Here is a 15,559-nt window from a genome sequence, read left to right as displayed (position 1 = left end):
TTTCTCACACCCGCTGGCGATGGAATGGTTTGCCAACGTTGTACATAGGAAAGTAGATTCGTCATTAAGCGGTAGGTACACTGGTCATTTTTTTAAGCATTTTTATTCACTTTTGAAGTATACTTTTATAGTCAAAATTCTGAAAGGATTTTAAAGTATGTATACAAGTCGGATTTAGCAGCCCAGTGCATAAGAAACATAAATGGAATTAAGGAATATATTGACTTGAAAAAAAATCCAGTTTCAACATATTATTCAAATCTATGCATATAATAAAATTGGTCTGTCTGTTTGTAATGTCAAAAGAAAATCCTAGATTTCGGGAAGATGTATTTGCTTACAACGAAAATCGCATTTAAAATTTTTGGCTGTCTGTCTGTCCGCAAGACGCGTTTGTTCCGTGTAATTATCGAGACGGCTAGACCCATTTCGATCGGACTTTCACTGAAGGGTAGCTTACATAGACGAGCATAGTAATGGCTACTTTTTTATCTTAATATTGCGTGAACGAGGTCGCGGGCAACAGCTAGTAGTATAATCAATTATAATAAAACAACATTGAGACATACAACTTTCCTTACTAAGTTCTCTCTTAACTACCTTTTGCTACAAATATTTATTATTAAATATCAAACTTTGCAATGAAATAATATTGTATTCTAATATAGTCGTGATTCTAATACAATACCGAAATCCATACACTTATTTACGCTTATAATACATTTGCATTTAAATAAACCGCACCCATTGTAAAGGGTGCTTTACATGTAGCAGTTAATTTAACATTTCGATTAAGAGTAACACGCGGCAATAACGCGAACAAGGTGTCCCGCTGTTGCGCGGCCGAGGCTAGATCTCCTTATTAGTATTGTAATTCGAAATCACATATCACGTCACGGTAACGTATCGGATGCTACGAGGAACTCCGACGGGCCCCTATCCTCCGATGTAGCCGCTAATAGTTTTATTAGATCTATTCTCCAGTCACGATGCCTATTCTGTGATATGTTTATAGCTTGCAATTTGTTGATTGTAACGGGTCTTTGATAGGAAAATTAAAAAATATAAAATATACTCTAAATGTGATATATGCTTGAGTTTATATTTATGAAGTAAAAGGAGGTAAAAGACTTAATTAGTAATAGTTGAACGCAATCCGTTAAATCGATATAAAAAGAGTGACGAGTATGTAAGACTTTTAGAGATACCATAAGTTATGCAGATGCGAGAAAGTCCGGAATAAAAATCTAAGAGAAATCGCACTTTTTAGACAAAATGCAAGTGAGTTAATTTTACAGTACCAGGAAAGTGAAGATGGTACTGTTGCTAATAAGGGAATACACCCAGCACATTGATGTCTCTAAAAGAAAGCTATCTTTTTTCTACAAAAAAATCTAATGGACATAATAGATATAAACAGAACATACTAGATAGTTAACTGTACCGTACGGATTTCCATTAAGAGCAATAACAAAGCGGGCCCGATACGTACAACGAAATGCCAAACCGCTTAGCATATCACCGCGCTTGAATCTAAGCCCTCGTCTACACTCGCGCACGCTTACATAATTTTACATTTGACATTACACTTACGTGGTATTTCAGCATATCTTCGTTAGACCATTGTGTACTTAATGTATGCATCGAGACAAGTCTGAGCATTGTCCGTAATCGGACTCCTAGAAACTTGACTGCGAAAATGTTTGTCTTTTATTCGACCGTTTCGAATACCAACAATCTAAAACAAGTAACAGTTATACGAGATTAATGTAATATTATAGTGTCTGTTCATTCTATTCTTATCTTCTTTTATTTAGAATCATTCTCTTGTCAGTAGAAGTGTAAAAATATCTGATTATAAGATGGTATAAAATTTAACAATCAGAGGAAGAAAGAAGAAAAGGGATGATAGAAATATTAGCAATCTAAATACCTCCTTAGGAACATTGGACTAAATCAAGCCACTAGTTCCAATAAAAAATTGAATTAACCTCTCTCGGTCCCGCATGCTCCAAAGCAAAGGTCACATCATTATAATCTGTGAGTACGTGACCGGCCGGCGGACGGACGGCGCTATCTCGACTTCACTAATTCGAAATTTCTATTCTCTTGTCGTAATAAAATCATGCGCGCACGCATGCGGCGCCTGCCCGCTCCGAATTTATGATCGTCCTTGTTTTTTTCGTTTACTACCTCAAATTTAATCTTCTATCAAAATTTTACAAGTACTACTAGGGGCACGCAACTTTGACTAAACTATCGCCCAACTGTCTGCAGCCCATTAAACTGTTTAGTTACACAACTAAAAATCGACTAGTGTGCCTCCATATAAGCTGATAGAAATCAAAGTCAGACTAAACAGTTATGCGATAATTTAGTCAAATATGTACGCGCTACAAGACTACTAAGAGCTGAAACAAATGAACACACTTTAGCAAGTGTAAGATTGTTATTTTTAAACCATACAAGCGGAATAGAAAGCTAGACGTGAATATCCAGCAACAGTTTGTGTAGTTCACATAAAGTTGATTAGACATCTGAAGGGTTTGTTCCATCAGCTTATTACTTAATTATCTTTCATTGAACCACTTCAAATTCTTTTAATCTTGTACCATAAAGAGATTGCATTGATCTCAGGTGCTTCTGTCCTATTCGAATAGTCACTCACACAAGCGCAGACGCACACATCTTATCAGCAATCTGACCGGAGCCAACTTCTAATTAGTAATACGAGACTCCAATTTGCACTGAGATTGCGTTTCAACATACATAGTCATGCGAAATGTCAACCAGATACCGAGTGTTGGCGCTCCACGCTAATTAAAGCCGAATCGTGTCTTAAGAACAATAGGTGAATGAAATTGAAAACGTTCTTTGATAGATCAAACGGTTATTGGGTCAAAAATGTAACTTGAGTTGGGTAACTAATGCGTGCTTTCAATGTGTTCTAAAGGGCACACATAATATCGCAAACTAAACTAGATGACTTTTGATTTTTACGGTATTTATAAAAGTCATATTAAAATATAACATTTAAAGTTTGCGACGCAAATACAATATATTTTTAACACACCTTAGTTAGTTATGTATTGTGTTTATAATGAAATAAAAATTGAGTACCTCCTTCTTTTGGGTAGTCGGTCAAAAAATCGAAATTATTTTTTTGCACATTTAATATATTCGTCGTAGTTTGGGACTTAGTTTCAAGTACTTTATATTATTCTGTTTTTGATCGTACTATATTTCTTAAGTCCTAACCGATCGGTTTTGTTTCTTTATTTCATTCCGTAGCCCACTGTACGCCAGTACTTTTCATAGATGCGATCCCCATAACTCATGGTATCATATGTTTGTAAAGCAATATTAGAATCCACTATCAAATACCATGAACAGACTTTCTAAGAATTTATCATTTATCCATTTAAAGTCGATACGATTGTTACCAATCTACTTCAAAGATATCTACAAAAGCAGTTTTAAATTTTATAAAAGCAAGGTTATTGGGAAGAAGTTAAAATCCGAATGCATTTTTAATATCTTCAAAAATTAAAATCTTGATTCGATCGGCTGTTTAAATTCGTTCATTCTGCAATTTTAGTTGGTATTTATTTGTCTTGAACTAAAAGTGGGTCTTAAATGAGATCCTTGAGGGATTCCATAAGTAACGGCTTTGAAAATGTAAAGTGTTACTGAAATGGTAAAAATGATCGTAGACGTAACAGTAATAATGGATAGTTAGAAGGTGTAATTTTTATCTCTTAATGTTCATGCACTTATGGTAACCATTATATGAGTTAGATTATATCGCATTCACACATTAGATGTTTGAAGATAACATCTATATCAGATAATGTTATGCATATCTAACACTTCAGTACTTTTAAAATTAATCGATGTGAACCGGTTAGCTGATAAAAAATCAATTATTAATTAAATTGTTAATGGATGATAGCATCTTATGATATTAATGTATTGAAAAATACGTTTTAACTGATTTTCGGAGACTTATTTTATCCTAAGTTCATTTACATTTGCGTTGACAGAATTTTCATCCTAAGTAGATGTATGGTATTATCCAAAGTATCTTCTTTCATAGTTAACTGAAATTAAAAATGTATATTCTTTGCACTAAAAGTAACTTTATAAATTCCGACCAAGCGTATATTCATTTATGTTATTTGACTAGTCTTACTTATTACTTATAATGTTATAAATGCGATGGATGGATGTTTGTTAGAGTTTGAGAGAGAGATGTAGAGGATAGTCTGGAAAAACACATAGGCTAATCACTTTCTTTCATTTTAATTTTTAACATTAAGTAGGTACAGTTATTCTCCTAAAAGCAAATTAAGTGAGAAAAATTAACGTACTTGTGTATAAATAATAGCCTTTTTAATAAACTATAGCTTTTTAATTGTTGTCGTCGCTGACCTTCCCACGTGTTGACTAAACAGGTAAAAGCTTCCACTTATGATGTGATAGACGGTCATTAATTTGTCCTGTATCTTAAACAATAGATTTAAGAGCATCGCATCGGACCTGCGCAACGAGTACCGGCTGACATACATGGTGTCCAAATTTTAAAAGGAATTTTAGTTTTATACCTAGTATCTTTCATTAGAAACATTTCAAAGCGTTTATGTCTATTTAATTTGGTTTAGAATACCTCTACTCCATTTGCATACAGATAAATGCTTTGAATTTATTACTAAGTTTAAAAAAAAGACACAATACGGTGGCTAATTTAATTGGCACTTGTTGATATTTTGACAAAAAAAATTAAATTATTATTTTTTATTTGGAAATTGGAACACACTGTACATACCTCATCTGAGCAGCGATATGATCTAAAGCCGTTGTCACTCGTCAGTCTATTGCTACCATGTACTATAATTGATGCCGTCTGGTGACAACGTGCGCAGGCTCATTGCTAGACACGACGTATTATAAACGATCCGTTTGTACAAATACAATATGAATTTAATAGATTTTTAATTCTTTCATTTAGCTATAAAACTCCATTGTGTAATGGTAATATAATATATCTTAATCGGTTTTAAAGATTGATAATGGGTCACATTTGATTCCTGTTTTGTACATGTTTTTGATATGACCTGATTTTTAAATCAAATATCGACCTTTGTCATATTTCTAAATCATCTTCCCGAAATACTCGCGTAGAGGCTGACCTCTATATATTTCTTCATATAAATAAAGTATTTTTTTAGTTAAACCAACAAGAGAAAAATAAATATGGAATAACAATTATCTTCAAATCTTGTCATCCTGTTTAGACTACAAGGTGACATTTTCTGTTGCTACATGTAAAAAATATTATCTATTCGTGAGACAAAAATATCCCACATAGCTGTAAAAAACTAAAAACCAGTAGGACTCATTAATAAATAACTTAAATCATTTCAATATCATGTCACATGAATCTAAAAGCTAAACAATGCAATGTTCTTGCCTCCATACCGTTTAATAAAATAAAAAGCTCCTACTATCTGTAATCGATTGACGGATATTAACACGACTGCTTTTAGATAAAGCTTTTAAGTAGTCGATAAGTTTGCTATGATCGATTGTGGGAACACTCCGGATGGGACGGTGACACTAAGTTACATTTAAGTTGCTTTAAGTAGATCATGCTTAGCGTATGGGCATAAGATAACATCATAGTACAACGATCGAGATAAGTTGATACTTGATAATATTCAATGAAACGAATAATGTATTTTTTTACTTAATTGTTTAAACAAAATTTCATTTTTAAGATATTTATTTAGCCTAAACTTTAGGAGACTATTTGAAATAGAAAAAAAAAAACGCGTCTAAAACACAAACGCAAACCAATGTTTCTATTCCCTGTAAATATAAAATACAGAATTGCAACAAAGTTTCAATTTAAAATTAAATAACTTACTTACTGCGTTGGCGCAGCGGCCCAAAGTGGGTCTTGGCCTCCGACACGAGAGAGCGCCAGCGTCGTCTGTCCTGCGTTGTCGCCTGCCAGTCGAACGACTCTAGCTTGCGCAGGTCCAGCTCTACGGCTCAGCTCTAAATAACTTAAGTACGGAGATTTTTATAAATTAGTATCAAGACGACTTAATCCTCGTATACAATCAAAAGGCCTCTATCATACATTATACGGCTAGCATACATTATAATATAATCACATTTCTCATAATAACGTCATTAGAATTAGTGCGGTCACAACATCTACGTGTGCGGTCGTTTCAAACCAGACAGGCTTGCCAGCGATGACTTGTCAGTCTATGCCACAAGCTGACGCGGTTAAATAGATTCTTTCAAGTTTATTGTACCTGTAAAGTAATTTATCCAAGCTTAAATATTCATGTATCTTTATTTACAATATATAAATTACATAACTTAAAAAAATACTTGAAAAACATTAAACATTTTGTAGAAAAAACCAACAATGTCTGATTTCGTTTCTATTTTATTTTTACTTACAAAAATATCTCTTCTTCTATTTTTATATATAAAAAAACAATTCCACAGTTTATTTAAACAAAGGAGTTTACTAAATTAACTTTCTACCGCTTACTCTTATGACATAAATCTCTCTAAACTTTTCTTTCGCCAAGTGTCTAAGCCAAAAAGTCACGAAATTGAAACGTGTGTTGAGCGTTTAATGTCCTCTTATTAGTACGTGTAAGTAATGGCGAAGTGGAAAGAATTAACAAGTACATGCAAGTGCACGAGAATGACCCGGAAACGATAAGATGGTAAAGACAAGAGTGGTTGTTACATGGGTGGTACTTTACCCGTAAATAGCTACTCATGTTTGTGTCTCCAATCAAAAGAATACTAGGGAGTTCCTCAATAAAAGTGGTAAGTTAGACCGTGTAAAATATAGAAATATTCATAGTAATACGCTTTAGGGCTTGCGCACGCCTTTTTTTTATAATAAAGGGGGCAAACGAGCGGCGAGAATACCGAGGTGGTCAGCGACGCCCATGGACATCCGCAACACCAGAGGAACTACAGATGCGTTGCCGGCCTTTGAGGAAATGATAGGCTCGCTTCTTGAAGGACCCTAAGTCGTATTGGTTTGGGAATACCGCCGAGGACAGACCGTTCCACAATGCGGCTGTGATTATTATGCGATTGTCGATTGTGTCGCAGCCAATTCAACTGATTGGTTGCTCATCTAAATATCGAGTGTGTGGACCTGCATATAAGATCATAGGAATCAAAGCGCGACTAAACAGTTGTGCGATAGTTTAGTCAAAGGTGTGCGCGCGCTCTTACACTTATAATCTTAGCTTTTATTTGATAGATCTAAAAAAAAAAGAGTGACAATACCACTTGTACTTGGATTCTAGAGTCGGGCATCCATTACCTATATTTAGAGTATTTACAAATTAAAATTTGAAGATCACTCGCAATCGAAGTCAGTATTAGATTCTGATTAACCGACATTTCATATGTTTCGTATAAACTTTTAATTCTATTAACGCAACCTAATTCAAAGAAATCCTAACCCTTCTCACATCAACGATCACGCAAATAAACCCTTCATCACATCGTAAACTCAATTTTCCTCAAGAATGATGCGGTAAAATCTGTCGACATTTTCGGTGAAATTCGTTGGTGTCCCGGGCCGCGGGAAGCGAGGCCTACGTGTATACGTGCGACATGTAGGGGTAACGTAGCTCCGTGTATGGGTTTGTCGTATGCGATCAACAGGTGGGGGCCCGTAGGGTTAAACGGTTCCGCTCAAATTGTATGAAGGATGCTCTACGTGTAATGTTAGAAATCAAATGCATATTGGTGGTAGAGGGATTGTAAAATTCATCAATCTGTCCCTTTTTTTAAACATATCCTCATTAAAAACTTATACTTGTTTGCAGATTTTAAAAAGGTGAGAGAATATTCTAAGTTAACTGAATTCAAATGATCTACGAGTACAAGTATTAGAAATTCTTAAGAAGAAATAGAATTAACACAATTTTATTGAAGAACACAAAATTGCAAAATATCAAATTAGAAAATAATTATTAGTACTTAACGATAATACAAAAATATTTGAAATTAATAATTTATCGAAGTAGAGCATCTTTACATTCCAAAGTTAGGCGAGCACGAGGAAAATGTTTTCTCATATGGTGGAAAATCCTGCAGCTAATGCGTGTTGGGGCTCTGCCGGGAATTTATGTCGCACTTTTGTTTTACGAGGCCTCCGCTCAGAATAAATTTCATAATACACCCGAGCGCTTTGAGCGGGTTATGTCTTGTTGTGGAATATTGTTTATGGCTACGATAGGGCTATTTATGGGCTGCATATGGGACGTTCGCTTTGTATCTTTTAAATTGTTATTGTTGTGGATAATGTGATATAACTGGTGCATGTACCTTAGTGTTGCTCGTGTTTGTGCTTGTTGTGGTTTAGTTTATGATTTATAGTTTTCCCATTTTAAAGTAATTATTTGCATTTCCTTTACAATTGTAGCCGTGGAAGGAAATATCATCAAAAGTGTTAAGCATAAGCCAATGCTTGTGAGGAAATTAAGAAACTTTAAAGCCCACGATAACAGCTACAAATGTTTTAAAAAAAATATCGAATCGAGAAGAACTTTAAAATGTTATTATTTAAACAATTTCGTGATATTCTAAATCTTAAAAGTCACTGTGAAAAAATGTATCTTGATAAGAAGATCTTTTACTTTTATCTCCTGCAAAATTTACACAAGCTATTTAACTTTAACGGTATAATAAAGTGGTATCACGTAATATGTAGGCGCCGTAACCGTAACGTTTAGCGAGACGTGTGATAACGCTGGCACGAGGGGTGGCTCCCGGGGGATGATAACATTAATCTAATAGCTGTTAAGGGTTGTTGCTGACGTGCTGCTGTTTATATTGAGTACGTAAGTGAATATAAACAATTTTGTTTATATTGTTGGTATAAGTTAGCGGGGTTAAGTTAAAGATGTAAGTACTAAAGAAGTTTAACTTTAACTAAGTTTTCTCAGCTTACTTATGTGCTGTAATATTTAATGTGTGAAGTAAAACTATTTTTATTTTATAAAACTAAGTTAAAAACACTATTTTAAATGTAAAAAACCGACGTTACTTAAATAAGTAATCTTCTCCTAAATAGGAGAAGATTAATTTTATACAAAAATTAACCACTGTACTTTACTAAATCTTTGAAGAAAATTAAAGATAATGGTTTTTTTACTGTCTCAAAAATCAATAATGTCAGACTCCTCCAGCTTAAGTATTTTAAAAACAAACCTATACTTCTTAAGATCGTTCTGAGTACGCAAACTGAATTCCTAAGCGAGTATTCTCTTAATTACAGCGTTTTACCAATTTCCATTCGCACTTGGAGCGACGCTGCCGTAATGCGGCGGGACACGGCATTACGCCGCGCATTTAACATAAAAATCTTTTTTAATTCATACATTTCCATAGTTCTAGACAGCCGTATTATGAACCGCAGGGAAGATAAAGATGCGAGATCGTCGAAAGCTGAAATATTTCTTAATGAAATTTTGATTTGTTTACAATTTATTTGACTATTTGGTAGTCTTAAAAATACTTTAGGTTTTAACGATTGTTTGAATAAAAAACGAATTAAAAAGGCCAATTCAAATAAAGACAAATAACGCATTGCTAATGATATTTTCTTTCATTATACTTCTTCTAATTAAGAGGGGAATCAATTATTCACAAAAATAAATAAAGTCAAGCCTAAATTATTAATACGGATTATATGATTAACGGAAATTTTAAAGTCGAAATAATAAAATACATCATAAGAATTGAGCATTTATCTCTTTTGTTTTTTTCTAAAAAATAAAAGGCAGACATGATCAGAATAATTCCGTTGCGGCGCGTGTCAGCTAACGCATCTCTGAATGGGAGGCACATTAACGCCCAGCATTCATCAGCAGACTAATGACACGTCCGTACGTCACGCCGCGAGAACCCGGTGTAAGTTACAAGCTTTCTATCGATATTTTAAAAATAGAAAAAGAACTTTTGAACAACTGTCAATAACTAGGTTGGTTACCCTATTTCGTTTTTGACTTATTTTAATTAACAATTCTTAAAATACTATATTTTTTTTTTAGAAGATAAACTTATTTTGAATCCTTAATCCTGATTGTTCATTAAAAAATGTTTAATGAATAGGTTCCGTACATGTTTGTAACTTTTGAACACACATGAAGCGAGGTTATAAGGTGAACTAACCAATTATTGACTACTTTACCGTATTATAGACACATTATTTATATGTAATTTAATACGAACTAAAACAATTTTGTCATTTACTTAGACCACACAAACAGCAGCGACGGATAGGAATATTCAAACATTACATATTTTCCTTTTCTTCCATTCTTTCGTAGACTCATTTAGTGTTTATTTTCAGAAACTTTTAACAATAGACATTAGTCAGCACTCAGTTGCGAATTATAATTTTATGTTATCGAATGAAATTTAAGTAAATCATTGCAAATTTATCAATATATAATAATTACTAAGGCTTTTACTAAGGGAGCAATTATCTAAAGCAAGACATTTAGTTTAGGGCCTGTCCCACCACTGGCTGATGAGGCTCAGACAGTTTAAAAATGACGACACTATCAGATAAGGTAACAAAATCCGATATTTCCATTACATATTTTACTTAACGTGGTGGGACAAGCCCTAAATATTAATGTTTTCTTTTCGATAAATGCTGTTTCACTCATCTCGTTCATTGAATTCATCATTCAAACGTTCGCTCATTATTTCGCTCCAATTTACTTGCACAGAGTTCCGAAAAGCAAGGAATTTGCTCGCACATTTTAGCGTGCAGTTTCACACTAGCACTACCTTTTAAGAGGGTATTCATGCACACATAACACCTGAAGAGGCGCCGAGGGGCTATTATGCAGCCATTATGAATGTTACGAGCCTCGACGTACGTAATAGCCCCGTCTAGCGGAATAATGTGTGAAGAAAAATAGGAGGTTCACGTTTTTATATTTTAAGTTTGTAGTTAAATATAAGTAGATAAGGTATTGTTGATTCGTGGAAATGTTTCTATGCTTACTGCGCATTAAGGGGACGAATAGTTTTCTTTATTTCTAGGAAAACATTGTACCTCTAACATTATACCTTGAAGGACTATGTAAATGTATGCTATCTGATATTTGATAAATTTACAATGGACTGAGTAACACTTTAACAGTCTAATTTACTTCAAAATATGTTAGTATTGCCCTATTCAACATTAGGAGCAATAGCCAAAGGCATTCGAATGCCGAAATTCACAATCGATTCGACATTAAGAACAAGATCATAGACAAATCAAACGTCGATTACCAGTGCAGTGATAAAACACGAAATCTAGACCGGGACATAATCACTATTCACTTTAACCGGTATTTATCACATGCAGTAACTTTACACGCTGCGAGCGTTGCTTTCTGCCGAGTGCTCTAGAGGCGGGGCGTTAAGATATCGTATCTTTGACGCTAATGCAGCAGTAACTCATGTGCACGCGCCTTTACTGTGTCGTAATGTTCTGAGTTACCTATTGCTGTGCTGTAATGTTTGTCTGTTCCTGGTTTTAGGCGTTATCGCGGGATATGTGGCAACTACCTTCGTTGCCATGACAACTATTGTTGAGTACATGTTTCCTGATACAGACAATGTATTCCCGTGTGGCTGAATCGATGTACTTGGTAGGAGGTGATAAGATGGGGTAGTAAAGGACTACATCGGATGAAGACTGTATCTATAGAACGAATTTGTGTTCCTATTATTGTCTTTTTTGTACCAGAAACAAAATAGCTTTTTTCTTTAACAAAAAAATCAAAAGTCCATATTACATGAAAAAGTATAGGCATGAAAAATAGAATTCGTTCTTGCATTTTTATCACAATTATCAATTCATTAACTAATGTTGACTACATAAGAGATAGGTTAACTTAACGAGTCAAAAAGGTCCAAAAGATAATGCAAAATTTGTATTCAGTGTTATATTTATATTATTCCCAGTATTATAGAGACATTTGAATTTTATTATCATATTTCTATATCTCAATAGAGACAATATCTAGAATTCACTCCGTTGTTATACTGCACTGATACTGTTAACGCAAAGTTCTCAATTCGAAAGTCTTGTAACGCTCTCTAATACAAAATCGGCGTGTAAGTAAATACGTCAGTACAAGGTGGGTAGGGAGGGGGATTTCAGCCGGGACACGAACCTGCGACTGGCCGACACTACCGTATCGGGTTACTGATTTACAGCCCGTTGTCTTTACAATATGTCCAGTGGAGACAGTGCATAGTGAGAGCGGAAAGCGGTTAGCGCATAAGCGGGTTGTTACACTAATAGTCGTCGTATAATTCGAAAATGGTTTATTAGTTGGAAGCTAAATATTACAAATGCGTTAAAAAAAGAAAAAGACATTATAATATTGTACATTTTTAATGATTGTTACAATTGTTTCAATTTCTTCCTTATGTGTTTACATATTTTTATTGTAGGTATATTATAATGTATTGACATTATTTATAATTCTAAAGTTAAATAAACAGTTCTATAATATATTTTATTTATTGTAATAAATATGTCTCAAGTTGAATTACGATAATATAAAAAATAATAGCAATCAGATAATGTAATCACAGCCTTATCCTGACTGCGTCTAGAGACTTGTAGGAAACAAGATCAAGCCGTGTATGTGATAGTTTGTATGGTGCTTTATTTCAATACGGCACTACGTCACAACTTTATGCAGAATAGTCTCAAGTGAAAGGAACAACATTATTTTGTTATAAATCAGGTAAAGATTGCACAGTACGTCAACTAGGACGTGAACCGCAGGTTTCAAATCTATATGAATAAAATTATTTTTTGTATGTTTATCCCCTAATCGTTGCTAGAGCACTAAAAATATTAAAAACACTTACAAATTCTTCCGTTATTCTAATTTTGATATTTCACAAATCTGTATTTTTTTTCTAATCAGAAACATGACCGATAATACTCGACAAAACCGATGACTATAAAGTTTTTATAAGATGGTAATCTCGCAAGGGGTTACCTGGAAATAGAAAAACGTCCGCTGCTCATTAAAACCTGCAATTTTTAATACCTAACATACCTTTATGCGACAGAATAGGGAACTGACATGAAGAAAATATTTCACCTTTCTATGTCTGCCGATTCCATTCTCTTTGCTTCACTTTTTTATAAGAAAAGGAGGGGAAGGGAAAGCAAATAATGAACAATATAATGCGTGAGTCATCAAACATTCGTAATGAAGGTATGTAGTTATTCAAATACATTATCAAGAGGTGCAGTGTGCTCGTTAACCTCTCAGTGACGTAGGCGCAGGCGCAGACATTTAGACATAGGAACATTTGTGACCTCACGTGACCGCGACCTGACATTTCTCGCAATCGACTACTTGTTACATACGAATACAAATTGCATTCTATTACAACAATTGTAAGATAAGAAACATATAATTAAGAAATTGAATAGTACTCAGAATACAACATAAGTACATATTTGTTTTTAATTTCCTCACCATCATCACCATCATCATCGTCATTGTCCTCATGTCGTCCAATGCTGAACGAAGACCCCCTAATCGATTGTCACAATGCCCGGTACTGTGGCGCCCTCATCCGGCGCACTACGGCAACCTTGATCATCGGCCTATCTTTTTGTAGGCCTAGCTACACTGTTATTCATTTATAAAATAGAAAATAGAGCAAGCTTGAATACACTATTTTTTTATTGACTTAAGAAATACATGTCAATACTACGGTGTAAGACGCGGCTGTACATGCCAGATAACGTCCTAAGCACAATGAAAAAAAACATTTTTTTCCAGCCGCGTCTTGTCAGATAACTTTCACAACAATAACATGTTTACTTACAATTGGAAATTAAATCAACAAGCAGGTGTCACACTTAACAAGCTTGTAAGTGATTTTGTAACAGCGTGAAGGCTCAAATTACAAGACATAAATTTAAAATACACATTTATAATGCACGATGTTTATGATAATCGCAGACTGCATTTTGCAAAAGTCCATCCTATTACGTGTCGTAATGTCTATTGGAGATGAGCCACAAATCTGTTTTAAATCTAGTATTAAAGATAAATAATTTGTTATCACTAAATGCGACAAACAAAAAACGAATAATCTTTTAGCAATATTTTAGTGTCACTTAACATAAGCACTAAGGGACAGGTGACTCAAATGAACAACTTTTGATTGTTGTTTTTTGAATCACTTCTACGATGTACACTAGTTCAAGAACAGTTGACTGTTGCTTAATACAACAAAAAAGTATTATACTAAAGACTTGAAATAATTTATTTAGTATTGACCAACATCTAAAGTCCATGGCAATTAAGGAATGTACGTTTGTTTCCTATCGAAAGGAATTGCGATGTGCAATCACGATATCTATTAAAAGCCTATATAAGTGAATTAAGCAGAGCGTGCATTAGTGTTTGGTCGCGACACGCAACGACGGATCGTGTCCGAGTCAGTATATCGGCTAAATGACGTCGTTACTTTGAACTAGTGTCGCCGAAACTGCGAATTGTACACGCTAAGTCTTGATACTTGATATTTCAAATCAATAAAACTATATTATTGTTAGTGTTGACAATTACTTTAATATTTTTATTTGCAACCGATAATTGATTGAAAATAAATGTTAACAAAACATTTGTCTTAATGTCTCTTAGATTACGTTTATTTCTCAATAATTAAGGGTATTTTTACTATCCATTTTCTCCAAGAAAATACAATCTATGTAGCTAAGATTTAATAACTCGATTAATTAATGTAAAAACGTTTTTAATTCAAATATCAAGAAGGATTAGTCGTAGTGTACTCTAAATCGCAAGGCGCGTTGTCACAGCACACATTACGCGTGAGATACTGTGGTATTGTAGAGAGAAACACGCGATTTAGCGACGATTTAAACGGAATTATTAGACTAGAATTAGGCCGATATGGTTACTCGCCTACGCTTAGAGCCATCTTTGTGAATTGCACCACGAAACATATTGTAAGGCGAACTTACAACAGTGTGAACACAATACTAAAAAGTACAGCGTGAATTACACGGAATATAAATGAGATTGGCTTTCAAGTTACTTTATTTTATATTGTTAGCTATTAAGTTACAATTGCTGGTGCAGTTATATTTTACATATATAAATGAATAATTTTAAAGTAATATTAAAAAAAAATTATGACCCAATTGCCTGATGCTGTTACTATCAAACATTTTCATAGAACTAGATTATGCAAGTGTGTTTGTTAGTGTCCCGCATGTTATTTGTCACTTGCATCAAAGTGTTTCAAAATTGACACTTAGCATGGCTTGAAACCTAAGCAGGTGAGATCAGGCAATAAAATTTGTTGCCACCTTTACATTGCCTCGATTTCTTGTTACCAGCGCAATAACCTCAGCTTGTTAAAGAACGCGACACTTTTAACTAGGTCGATGAATGCATAGACAAATAAATACATGCGTTTATGTCATTTT

The sequence above is a fragment of the Papilio polytes genome, unplaced genomic scaffold, assembly GCF_000836215.1.
Source record: "Papilio polytes unplaced genomic scaffold, Ppol_1.0 DF824191.1, whole genome shotgun sequence".
In the NCBI taxonomy this organism is placed as follows: Eukaryota; Metazoa; Arthropoda; class Insecta; order Lepidoptera; family Papilionidae; genus Papilio; species Papilio polytes.
Note: the sequence above shows the minus strand (reverse complement) of the source record.